Source organism: Cnephaeus nilssonii (assembly GCF_951640355.1).
Source record: "Cnephaeus nilssonii genome assembly, chromosome: 6".
Lineage (NCBI taxonomy): Eukaryota > Metazoa > Chordata > Mammalia > Chiroptera > Vespertilionidae > Cnephaeus > Cnephaeus nilssonii.
In genome coordinates, this window is record NC_137077.1 from 79111360 (window position 1) to 79126589 (window position 15230).

The following is a 15230-nucleotide window of genomic DNA, read 5'->3' on the forward strand; positions in this document are numbered from 1 at the left end:
TCAAGCTGGCACAGGCCTTCACTTCAAATACAGAATGGCCAACAAGAACAGGCATTCACTTTAAATACAGAGTGGCCTAAGGCCCAGGGCATGTAAAAATGCTGGTATTCAGTAGACTATTTCAAGAGCTCACAGTCATTTCCCAAGAGCCATCCTAAGGCCAATACTGAAGATAAACCCTTCTTTGTAATATTCAGGGTTTGAGCAAACCAAACCTGCTGAGTTTACTCTTTCCTGCCCTGAAATATAAAATGGAATTCTAATCAGTTGACCAACACACAGAGAATATGAAAATACTAGTGAATGAATGAATATATCTAATTATTTTATTTAAAAAAATTTTGCTAAATAACTATAACTTTTAAAAGCAACATTGTGTTTTAAGCTGCTTTTCTGACTAACTGAGCAATTTTCAAATCAGGTGCTTCATTCTATACTAGGCATGACTGATATTTGTAGTTAATGCCCTGGTTTACACCTTCACGACTGACTCCTTAAATGGAGCCTCACCTAGGTCCTACCACAACCTTGTTTTCCCCAGTTTCTGGCTTTAAAATTCGAGGCCCCCGGGCCAGAGTTCCTGGCTCTGGGTCCTGACTAACATGGGTCAGCCTGTATGATTAGGTTCACACCTACCACCATGTTTGTACCTGTCAAGGTCAGCAACCCTGCCAGCATACTGATGCGCTGCTTGGGGGCTCCCTGAGCCTGCCTTCCTGAACTGCCACTTTCACTTCAATCCTTCGATCTCCTGCCATGTCAGAGGAGGCTTTTTTCAATCCCCTAAAGTCCTCCCTGAAGCATTTTCCCTACAGTGGTAAGTAAACTATAATGTTTTCCAATCTTTATAAGGATTCTTCTTCTTACATGGTAGCTCTCACAGGGCTACTGTGTTCAGAGAGAAATGTATCTCTTATACAACATGCATTCAATAAGTAGTTAGGGATTCAGTGAGTGAGCAATAAATACTAGGCACTGTTCTAGTGCCAAGAAATATGGGGAAATGTAGCTCAAGCGATTGAGTGTCCATGTTGATATATGCATTTTTATTAACACATACACATATATAAAGTCCCAGTCTTATCCTTAATAAGCAAAAGTAAGATCAGAATGTAGAGCTGACTTTCAGTTTAGGCCCTTCTTATCATTCTTCTTTCCCTTTATAGTTTCCCCTGGGTCTTTTAGTGCTTTGTTAATGTGTTCAATCCTGCTCCGATCACTTTTCAATCCCACTAAGTATATTACACACTGATCCTGAAAGTACAAACTGTTATATTTTCCACTCCACAGATTCTAATCTTCACCACTGATTGTAAAACTAATACTTTTCACCTCCCCATGCCCTGAAATGTGGTGGAGAATGCCATAGGGTCATAGCCTCTCTCACATTAAAAACAAAGAATAAAAAAGGGGTTGCCTTCTCGCAATACAAACAGCTGTAAATCCAACCAGTACATGACCTTCAGTTCTTCTGCTCCTGAAAGGAATCTTTTTAATTCACGGTTATTCAGGCTACTAGAGAAAAATACCTATCCTCACATTAATGTCAACACACACTCGACAAATATAACAAAATAAAACATTTAATAGGTTGTCCATGAGGTAAATCATGGAAGTATAATCCTAAACACTACATGGACAGATACATGCCAAAAAAAAAAAAAAAGAAAGAAATTAGACCACCAATTTACACCATACACAAGAATATACTCAAAATGGATAAAAGACTTAAATGTAAGTTGTGAAACCATAAAAATCTTAGAAGAAACCATAGGCAGCAAAATCTCAGACATCTCTCATAGCAATATGTTTACAGATACATCTACTAAGGCAGAGGAGAAAAAATACAAGTGGGACTACATCAAAATAAAAAGCTTCTGCACTGCAAAAGAAACCATCAACATAACGAAAAGGGAGCCCACTGTATGGGAGAACATATTTGGCTATGATACATCTGATAAAGGGTTAATATCCAAAATATATAAGGTACTCATACAACATAACAAAGGGAAGATAAACAATCCAATTAAAAAGGCAAAGGACCTAAATAGACACTTCTCCAAATAGGATATAGACTATAGATGGCCAAGAGACATGAATAAATGCTCAAAGTCACTGATCATCACAGAGACGCAAATTAAAATGACAATGGGGTATATCACCTTACACCTGTCAGAATTGCTACCATCAATATGATAATCAATATGATAATGTAGAATAATTATCAATTAAAGCATGTTGAAAAGGAAAAATGAAAGTTAAAGGGATGCATATTTATACAAAATACAAAGTACCATGAAGCAGTACTTATTTAATATTGAACATTTCTTGAGTAAATTCCAAATTCTGTTATCACAAATGGTAATTGAAAATGTGACCCATTTTCTGCTAGAAACTCCCTTTTACTGAGAGCTTAACTTATTTAGCACTTCATATGTGTCACTCATTCATTCTTTCTACAAATCTATGTTGAGTACTTACCATGCACCTGCGTCTTTTCTGAACAACGAGGTCACTGTGCTGAATCAGAAAGATAACAAAATTGCTCTCATGGACATTATATTTCAGTGGAAATAAGACCAGCTAGTAAAAAAAGTTATAAATGTTGTGTTCTGAAGAAAATAAAAGATGACAAAATAAAGAATAATGGGAGAGTGCTAATTAAAAATGAATAGTCAAGGAGTGCTTCTAGTAAGGGGTGATAGTTAAGCAAAAATATAAGAAGATGATCCTGAGATGAGCATTATGAAAGAGGATAAAATATGGTCAAGATGGAGAAGAAGTTGGAGAATTCAGAAAGAGAAAGATAAAAGTGGCTAAAATCTGTTGAGTGTACAGCAGAAAATTGTATGAGATAAACTTGGCAATTTGTCTAGAGCCAGATCGATAGAACCTGTAGGTAGAGTAATGATTTTGTATCTAAGTGTAATTAGTAGTCATTGGATGGTTTACCGGTATGTGTGGAAAATGAATGATACTGGTAAGAACTTAAGGTTGGAACAATGGTGAACAGTTAGGTGAGAGATGATGGTACTGTGGAGAAGTAGCAATGGAAATAGTATAAAATGAATTAGTCTTTAAACAAGACATAATGGTGGCAGTATGTGGGTATATGGGAAATGGAATAATCAAAGGATTGACAACACCCAGATTTGAGGTTTGAACATATGATGAGCCAATAGATTTATTTGCTGATATGAAAAACCAAAAAGGAACAGGTTAAGTGCACATGTTTATTTCAGATAAGTTAACTCTGATAACACTACTAGAAAACCAACTGGAAACATCAACTTGGTAAAACAAAAAAAAAATTATGTGTGAGCATATGCCCTGGAGTCCTCCCGCAGTCCTTGCCCAGCTGGCCAATCTCCCATGTCCCTCCAGGGCCCCGATCATGCACCTGTGGGGTCTCTCGGCCTGGCCTGCACCCTCTTGCAATCTGGGAACCCTTGGGGGTTGTTAGAGAGCCAGTTTTGGCCCAACGGCAGAACGACCGGTCACTATGACACGCACTGACCACCAGGAGGCAGATGCTCAACGCAGGAGCTGCCCCCTGGTGGTCAGTGCACTCCCACAGGTGGAGCGCCACTCATCCAGAAGCCGGGCTCATGGCTGGTGAGCACAGCGGTGGTGGTGGGAGCCTCTCCCGTCTCTGTGGCAGCACTAAGTACGTCTGACTGTCAGCTTAGGCCCACTGCAAGAGTTCAGCCTGGGCTGAGGGACCCCCCTGACCCAGTGCATGAATTTTGTGCACTGGGCCTCTACTAATTATAATAATATGCATACTGATAATTGTTTAATCCTAAGCTTAAAATTATAATCATTATATCCATATAGAATTTAAAATATGGTAATTTTAAAGTATTACTTCTTCAAATGAAAAAATTAATTTACAATAAGATTTAAGGTAATGTATAAAGCATATAATGTAATTCAAATTAAAAAAAATGTCATTATTGCTTTCTTAGTCACCCCACTCTTTCATATGCATGTTCTTGTTATGCAGGTAGAAAAAAATAGACTAAAAATATTAGAAAAATGATAAATCCACTTATATGACTTCTATAATTCAGTGACAAAAAATATTAACTAGAGCCCTAGCCAGTTTGACTCAGTGGTTGGAAGGTCAGCCTGCAGACTGAAAGGTACTATGTTGGATTATGGTCAAGGGCAGGTACTTTGGTTGCAGACTCGTTTCCTGGCCCTGGTCCAGGCACATGTGGAAGGCAACCAACAATGTGTCTCTCACATCGATGTTTCTCTCTCTCTGTTTCTTCCCCTCCCTTCCACTCTGTCTAAAAACCAATGGGGAAAAAAATATCCTCGGGTGAGGATTAACAACACAACAAAAAGAATATTAACTAGAAAAATATAGGATACTGACCCACATTGAGATGATTGCAATATGTTTTAAGCAAAATCTGTGATATCTAAATTACTTCAAAAACATATAAAAATGATTGACTTTGGAATTTAAATATTGAATGTGAACTCAATCTCATGAATAAAAATCAAGTATATCATTTTCCTATTTTCTTGAAGGGCTAGCAATAGTTAAAGGTGATTGAAAATAATAATGAAGACATCATATTGCCCAAATAAAAGGTTAAAATATACCTGTTTCATTGCTAAAGATACACTTAAGATAGATGCTAGATCACTGACTTTGCATACACATCTCCTAGTAAACTATAACAGCTTGAAATCAGGGATCATAAATATTTTTGACTACATTTCCGAAACACATGGTGAGCCCTCATACATATATATTAATACATTAATTTAATGTGTACGTCTCATATATCATTGCCCCATCTTCTAAGCCTTATTAGAACTCTAAAAATATAAAATTCATAATAGAATAAAATTAGAACTTTGACCAATTTTAACTGCTAGAGATGTCACTAATTGATTTTTGAAACAATCTTTATCAGAAAAATAAGACAAGTTAATATTGGAATTTGGCTGTTCTATACTAGGAACAAAATATTGAAATGTAATTATTAAAAATATTTTAAAAAGTAAATATTCACAACAATAAATAAAAAATGGGAAAATTAGGTAACTTTATCTGAGTACAAATATTTTATTTTAAAAGAATCAGCAACATTAAAACATATTGAGGCTCTATAATTCTTTACACACATTTAAGAGAACTGTAAACAATTAAATAAATTATAAATAATCTAAATTAGAAATTTTAGGAAAACAATGAATGCAATGTGTAACTATATAATTAAAAATATTAAATACTTGAAGTTTATTACAATCATTTACAAAAATATAAGTGAGGATAATAAAACCTTTAAATATGATGCTACATCAATGAATATTATTGGACAGTCAATCATGTAAATTCTATGAACTAGGAAAGTAATTATTTGTAAAAAATAAATTGAACTTACATTGAGCCTAACTTGCCACACTAAAAATAATTATCCTACATTTCAAATAATCTGTGAAATATTTTACTCAGATTTCCCACAAATGTGGAAACCAAACTTCTTATCTTTAAATACTACGTTCCTAATCCTCAGTTTAAAATGTTACAGCTATCTTAAATTGCTTCATGTCTGCTATCTGCCCGTAGAAATTCTGGTTCAGTAAAACCCAAGATAGGCCCTAGAAATCTACATTTCAATAAGCAGTTCATGAAAATTTGAATCAGATATGGTGTGGAACCCTCTGTGAATAAAATCTCTGCAATTAGTGCTTAAATCCTGCCAATCTTCCTTTGTAATATTTTTTCATCTCCATCCCATAGTTTAAATCTTCACTATATAATTTTACTTTAGTGTAATAATTATCAACTTTTATCAGAATTTCTGCATACAGCCTTTCCCCATGACATTCTAAAAAGTAATTAATTACGTTTAAGACTATCCATTCTTAGAGAACCTGTCCCTCTCACAAGCTTCTACATCCTCACTATTGAATCTTTGCCCGAAACATAACAAATTTAATTATTGGATTATTAAATAAATCCATGTTATCACTGGATTTCAATCCTGGAAAATCACTTTTAATTAGATCACTCTCTGCATAAGAATGTTTAATGGCTACCAATCAGAAAAATTAACGCTTCCAACAATTGTAACAAAATTGTGAAATATTATTTTTTATTAGATAGACTAAGACATCATATAAAACTACTGAACTCACATTGGTACTGAGACTATATTTCATAATTTCTTAATATCAATCCTTAGCTCCTTAACTTCAATCCATCAATAATGTTTTTTAAATTTATCTTTACTGTTGGAAGTATTACAGATGACCTCCTTTTTTCTTCCATTGACCACTTATCCTTACCCCCCCAACCCTCCCTAGGCCTTCATCCCACTATTTTCTGTGTCAATGTATTATGCATATATGTATATAAGTTCTTTGGTTAGTCTCTTCCTGCCTCCCCTCCCCAATCAATTAATAATGTTGTATTTTTGCAAATTATTATTAGTCATATTACTTTATATAAAATATGACTTTTGCTCAAATGTTACTTTAAAATCTAATTATAAAGACATATACATACATAAACATATAAAAATATGAGTGACTATAAGCAGCAAATTCTTAATTATATACTGTATATATAGAAGACAATTAACATGCCCATTGGGTAAAGCTTTCTAGAGCTGAAGAGACCTGAGTAGGTTTTAAAGCACAGTTAGAAATTAAGTCAGCAAAGACATGAAAAAAAGGGGGGGTTTATATACTTGTTGAAATAGAAGAATATGGGATGCTTTTGGGAAATAAAGAGTAAATCAATTTGGCAAGAGCAGAAGGTTTATAGAGAGATCCAGCCCACAACCTGAGCCTGCAACCGAGGCATGTACCTTGACCAGAATCCAACCATGACCTCCTGGTTCATAGGGCCATGCTCAACCAGTAAGCCATGCCAGCAGGGCTTATTTTATCTTTTTAAGATTCAATAAAATAATTTACTATGAAAAAAACTATTCTGATTGTAATAGTCTCCGTTGGTCCATCAATGGAGAAATATTATTTTTAAAAAGTGGCTTAAAGCACACTGAGTAAATCAGAAATTTTAGATGGAGAATTACCATTCTCTAAATAGTATACTATCATTTGTAATTATGGAGAAGATGGAAAGGTACAGATAGTAAATACATCTTAAGTAGAAACATTAAGGTAATTTCATATAATACAAGTTGAATAATTGGGTTAATGACTTAATGTGGAATTTTTATTTCACATTACAGAAGTACTAATCAAATTCCCAGTAGTCACGACAATGCCAAGCAGTATAAGTAAAATTCTCTAGAGTTAGTTAAGGGCACTGTTTCTCACGTTTTTGATTTATCTAATAATTAAATGCAGCGTTTGTTTAAAATGCATATTTTCAGGCCAAAACCCAGATTTAAATTTAGTTGGATTGGGATAGTCTAGAAATATGCAACTTATTGACCAGCAAATTATCTCTGATAAGAGATAAAGAGGTTACTATAGCATTAAGCATGTTCTTACTTCTTGCTTGAATGGCGTAAATGGATGATGGGTAACACAGAGTGGACATTCTTAGGAGAATCAAAGTAGAGGCAAGAACAAGCCAAGGTCTTTTGTTTAAGAGGTTCAGATTAGAAAAGCCTTCAAGAATCAAGCTAAAAACCTTGGATTAGAATCTTGAAACCATCTAAGGTTTTAGAATAGAAGAAGAAGAATATAAGAGTGATTTTTAAAGGAATGGTGAATGATGGGCCAATTTGTAAAGCAGGAAAGCCAAAAAGGTTTAGAATGAAGTGATGAAATGAGCACCAGGGAGGAGGTACTGACAATCTTATATAATCCTATATAATAAATAGGTAATATGCAAATTAACCATCACTCCAACACACAAGATGGCCGCCCCCAGATAGTCAAAGATGGCCGCCCCCATGTGGACACAAGATGGCTGCTACAAGATGGCTGGGAGGGGAGGACAGTTGTGGCAGATCAGGCCAGCAGGGGATGGCAATTGGGAGGGACCAGGCCTGCAGGGGAGGACAGTTAGGGGCAATCGGGCCAGCAGGGGAGCACTTAGGCATCGATCAGGCTGGCAGGGGAGTGGTTAGGGGGTGATCAGGCTCGCAGGCAGAGGCGGTTAGGGGCAATCAAGCAAGCAGCCAGGTGAGTGGTTGGGAGCCAGCAGTCCTGGATTGTGAGAGGGATGACCGACTGCCCATTTAGGCCCACGAGGATCGGGCCTAAATGGGCAGTTGGACATCCCTCAAGGGGTCCCAGATTGGAGAGGTTGCAGACTGGGCTGAGGGACACCCCCCCCCCAGTGCACGAATTTCATGAACCGGGCCTCTAGTGGAAAATAGAATGTCACACGACATACTGGTAAAAATTTTGAACTTGCTTTCAGATACCTAAAAATAGGAAGTTAATATTAAATACATTTAAAAGTATTCATTACAACCATAACAATAATAAAAAGAATAGTAAAATAATCTTCAAGTGGTTTTTCAGATGTTTACCCATATGATTCTTGAAACACCACAGGAGCACAACAGCATTTTGTATTGCCTTCTTTTAATGAGGTTTGAGAACAAAACTTTCTTTACTTTCATGAAGAAAAGCCTTTGAAAGTTCAAAGTGTTTGATACCCAGAACTTTATTCAATGCCTCCTGAAGTTGTCTTTTGCTCTGCTTTTTTATAGCAAGCTTAGAGCGGGGTTTTGGCACCTCTAATTTGAGTTGGCTATTTTCTTCTTTCAATTTCACAACATGCTTGATTTTTTGTTTTATATTCTGATGACCCAATAATTCAGCATATGAATCTATTAGGTTATTTAGCTGTACCTGATTTGCACCATGTTTGTTCAACAAAGAATTTTTTTTTGCTTCAAATGCATCCAGGTGTAGCTGCAAAGGCTTTATTATATAGTTCTTCATAAAGGAGACACCCCTTATTCATTTCCTCAGTTAATTCTGCCATTGTCTTTTCTTCTCCAGCTTTTCCTGCTTCTTCCTCTTCCAGCTGCTTCTTTTTTTTTTTTTAATATATATTTTATTGATTTTTTACAGAGAGGAAGGGAGAGAGATGGAGAGTTAGAAACATCGATCAGCTGCCTCCTGCACACCCCCTATTGGGGATGTGCCCGCAACCAAGGTACGTGCCCTTGACCGGAATTGAACCTGGGACCTTTCAGTCCACAGGCCGACGCTCTATCCACTGAGCCAAACTGGTTTCGACCCAGCTGCTTCTTAAAGTTTTCACCTTGCTGCTTGAGTTGGTTCTCCAAATCAAGTTATTTTTTTTGGAGACAAGAAACTGTGATTTCTTTAATTCATGCTTCTTTAAGGGCTGATCTGGCCTGCAGATCTAGAAGCACCTTTGCATAGTTCTTGAGTTGAACTCTCAGTTTCCAATATCTGATGCTGAATACGCTCTGCACTTTTCTTGGCCTCGGTCACTTTTTCCCTAAGTGATAAGTTATCCAGCTTAAGATCTTTTCTCTCTCTAGCTGTTAATGCTTTATAGCTTTCAAATGGAGCAGTGACATTCCCAAGGTTTTGCACCTTACTGTTATACCTTTTCTGCACAGCAGGTGGCCTGAGTGTGAGTAGCATTACTTTTCTAGTGTTCAGGTTCTTTCAAGACCTTCGGATTTTCTTCTGGAAGTTTCAGTTCTTCAGCCCTAGGTCTTCTTTCTTCTCCCAATTGTTTGACACACTTTTCAGCTTGCCCCTCCTTTCGCTGTAGTTTATCTAGCTCCGTGGTCGGCAAACTGCGGCTCGCGAGCCACATGCGGCTCTTTGGCCCCTTGAGTGTGGTTCTTCCACAAAATACCACGGCCTGGGCGAGTCTATTTTGAAGAAGTGGCGTTAGAAGAAGTTTAAGTTTAAAAAATTTGGCTCTCAAAAGAAATTTCAATCGTTGTGCTGTTGATATTTAGCTCTGTTGACTAATGAGTTTGCCGACCACTGATTCTAGCTCATCCAGAGCTTGTTTAGTTCTTTCTCAAAGAGATTCCTCTCTTTCATCATTTCCTCTTGAAAGAACATAGCTTCTGCTGAAGAACAGAAGATAATTTCTTCTGTTTTAGAAGTGAATCAATTTGCAACTCTTTTTGTTGTAGCTTTTCGTGTTCTTGTTTTTTAATAATAAACTTCTCTTTTGAGGTTTGCATTACAGAATGTAGATTTTCATCCAGTTCTCTGCCCCGTTGATGAGCTCTTCTTTTTCTTTAAGGCGGCTGACCTTTTGCCATCAGATCTTTTACTTGCTTAGACAATGTAACAATGTTTTCCTCAAGAGACTGCTTAAGGCTTAAAACTTCATGATTCTTCTCTTTTAAATTTTCTTCTAACTGGGCAATGTCTAGCCTGTATTTTTCTACTTTTATCTGAGGCACAACTTATTCCTTCAATGTATTCCAAGAGTCTATCTGTATCAGATTTTTTGTCCATCTGTTATTTCTCTATGGAAACGAGTTTCCCCGCAAGCTGTGCTACTTCCCCTGAGACTTTCTGAGATTCTTCTGGGTGACCTGCAGTTTAACCTCCATGCCTTGTTTAGCCATCATACTTCTCATTTTAGTTTCTCATTTTTTTTCTATGTTTCAGTAAGGCTTAGAATTCTTCTGGTTACCAGCTTGAGAAAACGTAGCCTTTAGTAGCCTGTTGGTCGTGGTGGAGTCAGTAAACTGCTTTTGCAGTATAGCATTACAGGCAGAGATGTCTTTTTCCCCACCGACCGCAACACAGCTCTGCTTCCATCTTCTCCAGCTCAGCTTCCAGATCCTGGAGGCTCTTGTCTTGAGCACCACGTGCCTGCACAAGGACATGAATCTCCTTTTCCAATACCACCAAGACTTTATCATTCTTATGAGATTCCTCCTTTAATCCCAAAGTCAACTTCTCTTGCTGACGCAGGCAAGGTGGTATCTTTGTCAACAGTAAGATTTGGTTAAGATTATGTTTTGTTTTTTTTTTGTTTTTTTTAAAGCGTTGTGATTTCTTACAGGATACAAATACTTCTGAAGTTCTCACACCATAAGCACCTGGAGATGTGCAGAACGAGAAGGGTCACTGAGTTATTTCAGGGGCATCTTGGGAAAGGACATGCTGACGACCAGCTCCACAAACCCAAGGGCACCAGCGTCCCTCCTCAACTTTCTCTCCAAAGTCTTTAAAATAGAAAATAAAATACTTTGGAATATCAAAATACATGTCTCTTGCTGTTTCATCATATATTCAATCAATGAGTACTTACTCCATGCCATGTACTCTGCTGAGTAATGAGAATACAATGCTGAGCAAAAACACACATATAACAAAGCTTAAATTCCAATGCAAGAATCAAATAGCTACAAAACTACATTTATACCTGAAACTATGATGATGTCTGTGGGAAATGAAATGGTGTTCTATAAACACATATTAGGATTGCAGGGATGCTTTTTCTGAATAAGTGACTTTAAGCTGAAGTGGGAGTATGGGCTTGGGAAGAGGGCATTATAGGCAGAAGAAAGAACATGTGCAGTGGTCCTAAAATGCCAGGAACACATCTGGGAATTTCAAATACTTCTAGTGTAGCCGAGAGGAAGAGGGTTAGATAAGCCATCTATCTGGAGAGGGAGGCAAGAGCTAAGGTAAGTAAGCTGCTTAGCATTTTCATGGTATTGGTCTTGAAGAGAGAAATTGTGGTGTCTGGAATTTTTCTGTTGTTGTGTGTTTGTTTTTGTTTTTTAATATTACATACAATGTAAGAATAACTTTATAACAGTTCGTATTTTCCAAATATTTTTGTTAACCTATTATTAAACAGCAAATGAATATCAAATTGACTGAATACCAAAGGCAATATGTACCAAAGATCCAAACGTTTTGCTCCTTCAAAAGTACTTCTAGTTGTGCCTCAGCTCACAAAGCGAACTGTTCAATTGAAGCTTAACAATGTTTTGAAGTATGTATTAGTTCAATTTCATTATTCCCCCTTCTCAAAATATTTTGTTTTCTTAAGCTGGTGCATTATTTGAATCACTTTTAGCATTTTATAATTACATTACCAAGTACTAAAAGCCCCCTATAGGATTTTGATTGGAATCAAATTAAGCTTATGATACAAACCAGATAATCATTTTTAATATTATATTTTCTAAACTAAATTTGATATAAAAATTCTATAATTACAAAATAAAATGAAAAACAAATCATCCATTATTTAATTAATACAATAGATAGCTGCTTTATCTATTTTTTTAAGTATCTGATACTATAGTGTAAATGGAAATTTATTAGCTATAGTGGAGTCGTTCCTGACCTCATCAATATCAAGGTTTAAAAATATTCAGCTAAATGTTTACAGATTATTGTATATATCAAAATTAGCAAATTTAAAAATAAAGTTGTATTTAAATTGTGCACTTAAAATTGCAGGTTCACTATGCATGCAAGGAAAAATAATATGTTTACAGGATCTATATGCTGCTTTGCTGTCTTCAACTTCTTTATTTTTATTACCTTTGTACCACAGCCAAAATTATCTAAATGTATCGGAGGTTGAGAAGCAAGGGCACATAGACACAGAATTACAGTCAACTATAATGGATTAGGTGCTCATCTGAGGATAAGTATATCTTTTGACAGGCTGCAAACCATTTAGAAAATTATTAGAGTAATAAAATGCAACTTAAATCCTAAGCTATTACTGGCTCCAAACATGATATGGCATTTTCAAGGATGAATTATAGTTTTGAAGGAAGAAAGAACACCACTCAGTATTTGAAATAAAATTTATCTAAGTAGTGGTAAACTACTGTTAGGTTCTTAATAAACAGTGTAAGAATATTTGGGAATGTAGATAACCCTTACTGTCCACCCTTCTATATTATAGCAGCAGTATATTATATGAAATACAATAAAAATATTCCAATTAATAAAATGAAAATAAACATTTAAGAGAATAACTGAGGAAAAGAAAAACAACTCTCATATTAATTAAAAGTACAAAATAAAAGCCAGGTAACTTGAAATACTAAACACATTTTTGGCAAACATATATAATTACTAAATAATAAATTTCACTTTATTTGCCCATTTTGAATTAAATTTGCATACCTTACATTTTGGTATCTTATCTCATTTACATTAGTCTTCATAACAATAATGTTTATGAAGGAACCAAAGTTTATGTGTTCATATGAAGTGCTTAGAGTAATATTTCTAAAAAGTAATAGATCCACAAACTAGTCTTTTTATTCTAACATCAAAACCCATACTTTTAATAAATATTCAATGACAAGTTTAGTGTTGAAAAGCACATTTCCATTAAGGGATATTAAAATTAGAATTATAAATTATGTTCACCAGTACAATCATACAATAATCATGAGGATTAAATTCATACAAAACTGTACATTATTTGAGGTCAGAGATTATGTCCACAGTGTTTATCATGAGTATTTCAAGAAGCACTGATGTAGATGGTGGTTAATAACTATTTAGTGAGTTAGTCAAAACAATGAAAACTCGGTACTCAAAACTAATGGAAGAATGCTTAATCTGAAGTAGTGAGCATTTAGAATGCAAGATTATCTTTTTAAACTATAACTAAATTCTACTATTTATTTAGAAACTAGAGGCCCAGTGCATGAATTCGTGCATGGGTGGGGTCCAGCCGGTCTACCCTGATGGGGCCAATGGGGGTTGGTGTGTGGCTGGGAAGAGGGGACACCGGAGGTTGGTCACCTGGCCCTGCCCCATGGTCAAACTCCTGGTAAAACTCCAGGTTGAACTCCTGGTTGAGGGGACAATTTGCATATTAGCCTTTTATTATATAGGATACCTGTGAGGTAGACTTTGATCAAAAGTAAATAAAGTATATTGGTTGCCCTCCATGAGCTTGAAATCTTTTCCAAATATACTAAGTATTTTGATAAAGAATTACACAAGAATTGCTGTCAAAACTGGGATTGCTGTTTATAATAAAACTGTATCTGGATTTAAGTAGTGCAAACTCAGTGGACACTTTATCAAATAGCATTTGTAGTAATGAATTTCAAATTTATTCAAGAAACATTCAACATCATTCTAGTGCTGCTTCATGGTTCTAAATGCATTTTTGTTGAAGTACAACTCCCTGTAAGTTGCTCTTCTTTTTATTGTATATGCAGAACAACAAAAATTAACCCAAATTTATCCTTATTAACTCTAAAATGTAAGCTTCTCAGTCATACATTTATAATGTAAATTATTTTGTTGATTTATTGTATTCTTTTTTTTAGCAATTATCACCAATAATGAAACAAATAAATAGATGTACCTTCCTATATAACATACACAATCCTTATGTAGTATATCTGTCAAAAAAAACAAAAATTAATTGTGAGGTAAAGCCTAATTGAGTGATATTTTACAAAATAACTCTGAACTCTCCAAAAATTTAACTCTGTGAAGCCACTCCCCTCCCCAAGAAAAAGAGAAATAAATAGGTGTAGAAAGTGTGCCAGATTGATAAATATTACAACTGAATGCAAGACATGATTCTGGATTTTCTTTTGCAATAATGAACATTATCGAGACAATTGAAGGCACTAATAAAGTCTGGAGATTAGATAACAATGTTGTAAAAGTGTTAATTTCCTGATATTTAAAGTTGTAATGTGATTAAGTGCTTTCCACCATTCCTTCCGCTTGGATCATGAAAGAAATGACATCATGTGTGGAGATGGTAAGTACAGACATCCTGAAATGCATTGTTTGATGTAATACCCTCTTTTTGTAAGCTTTTTCTTTTTGGTGCCTCCCAGACTCTATATCACTCTGGCTTCCTTCTCTATTCTATCGTTCTCTGTTGTGTGCAATCTTGTAGTATCTAAGCAGCATCAGAAACCTCCCAACATAGGGTCTTTGGCAGAACTTTTTGTTGTTTATTTTGGATTATTTTGTTTTTAAATGAATTGTATGATGGAGGTAAGATTTTGGAAATACTAATATGTTATTCAAAGGATAAATGCAACCACCAGCAATTTTTACTATTTTCTACTACCTGAGTGTCATCCTCACTGATTTTTAGTGGTGATAGAAAAGGGAATGCATCACTTTCTTCTGTTATTTCTTTTCAAATTGTTAAACTTGAAGACCATATGCAGATAAGCACAGTGAAGATAAAAACAGGGAAAAGAGTAATGTTTTCTATGTCTTGGGTCTTCATAGTCTTGCCCATGACTAATTTCTAGACTGATTTCTGGCTGGGCATTAATTTTCCCCTTATCTGATTC

General features: G+C 35.5%; 1 protein-coding gene and 1 pseudogene across 2 annotated transcripts in view; both read right to left on the reverse strand.

Annotated features, from left to right (window-relative positions):
- MGAT4C (MGAT4 family member C) overlaps window positions 1-15230 on the reverse strand; it is a gene marked incomplete at its 3' end in the record, with an annotated part of 434464 nt that overhangs the window by 172137 nt on the left and 247097 nt on the right. The gene's annotated exons all lie outside the window — the stretch shown is intronic.
- Window positions 8477-11072, reverse strand: LOC307101095 (hyaluronan mediated motility receptor-like; annotated as a pseudogene). The gene is made up of 3 exons: window positions 9929-11072; window positions 9200-9583; window positions 8477-8976 (listed from the first exon to the last, which is right to left on the reverse strand). The product of its transcript is annotated as a hyaluronan mediated motility receptor-like (transcript).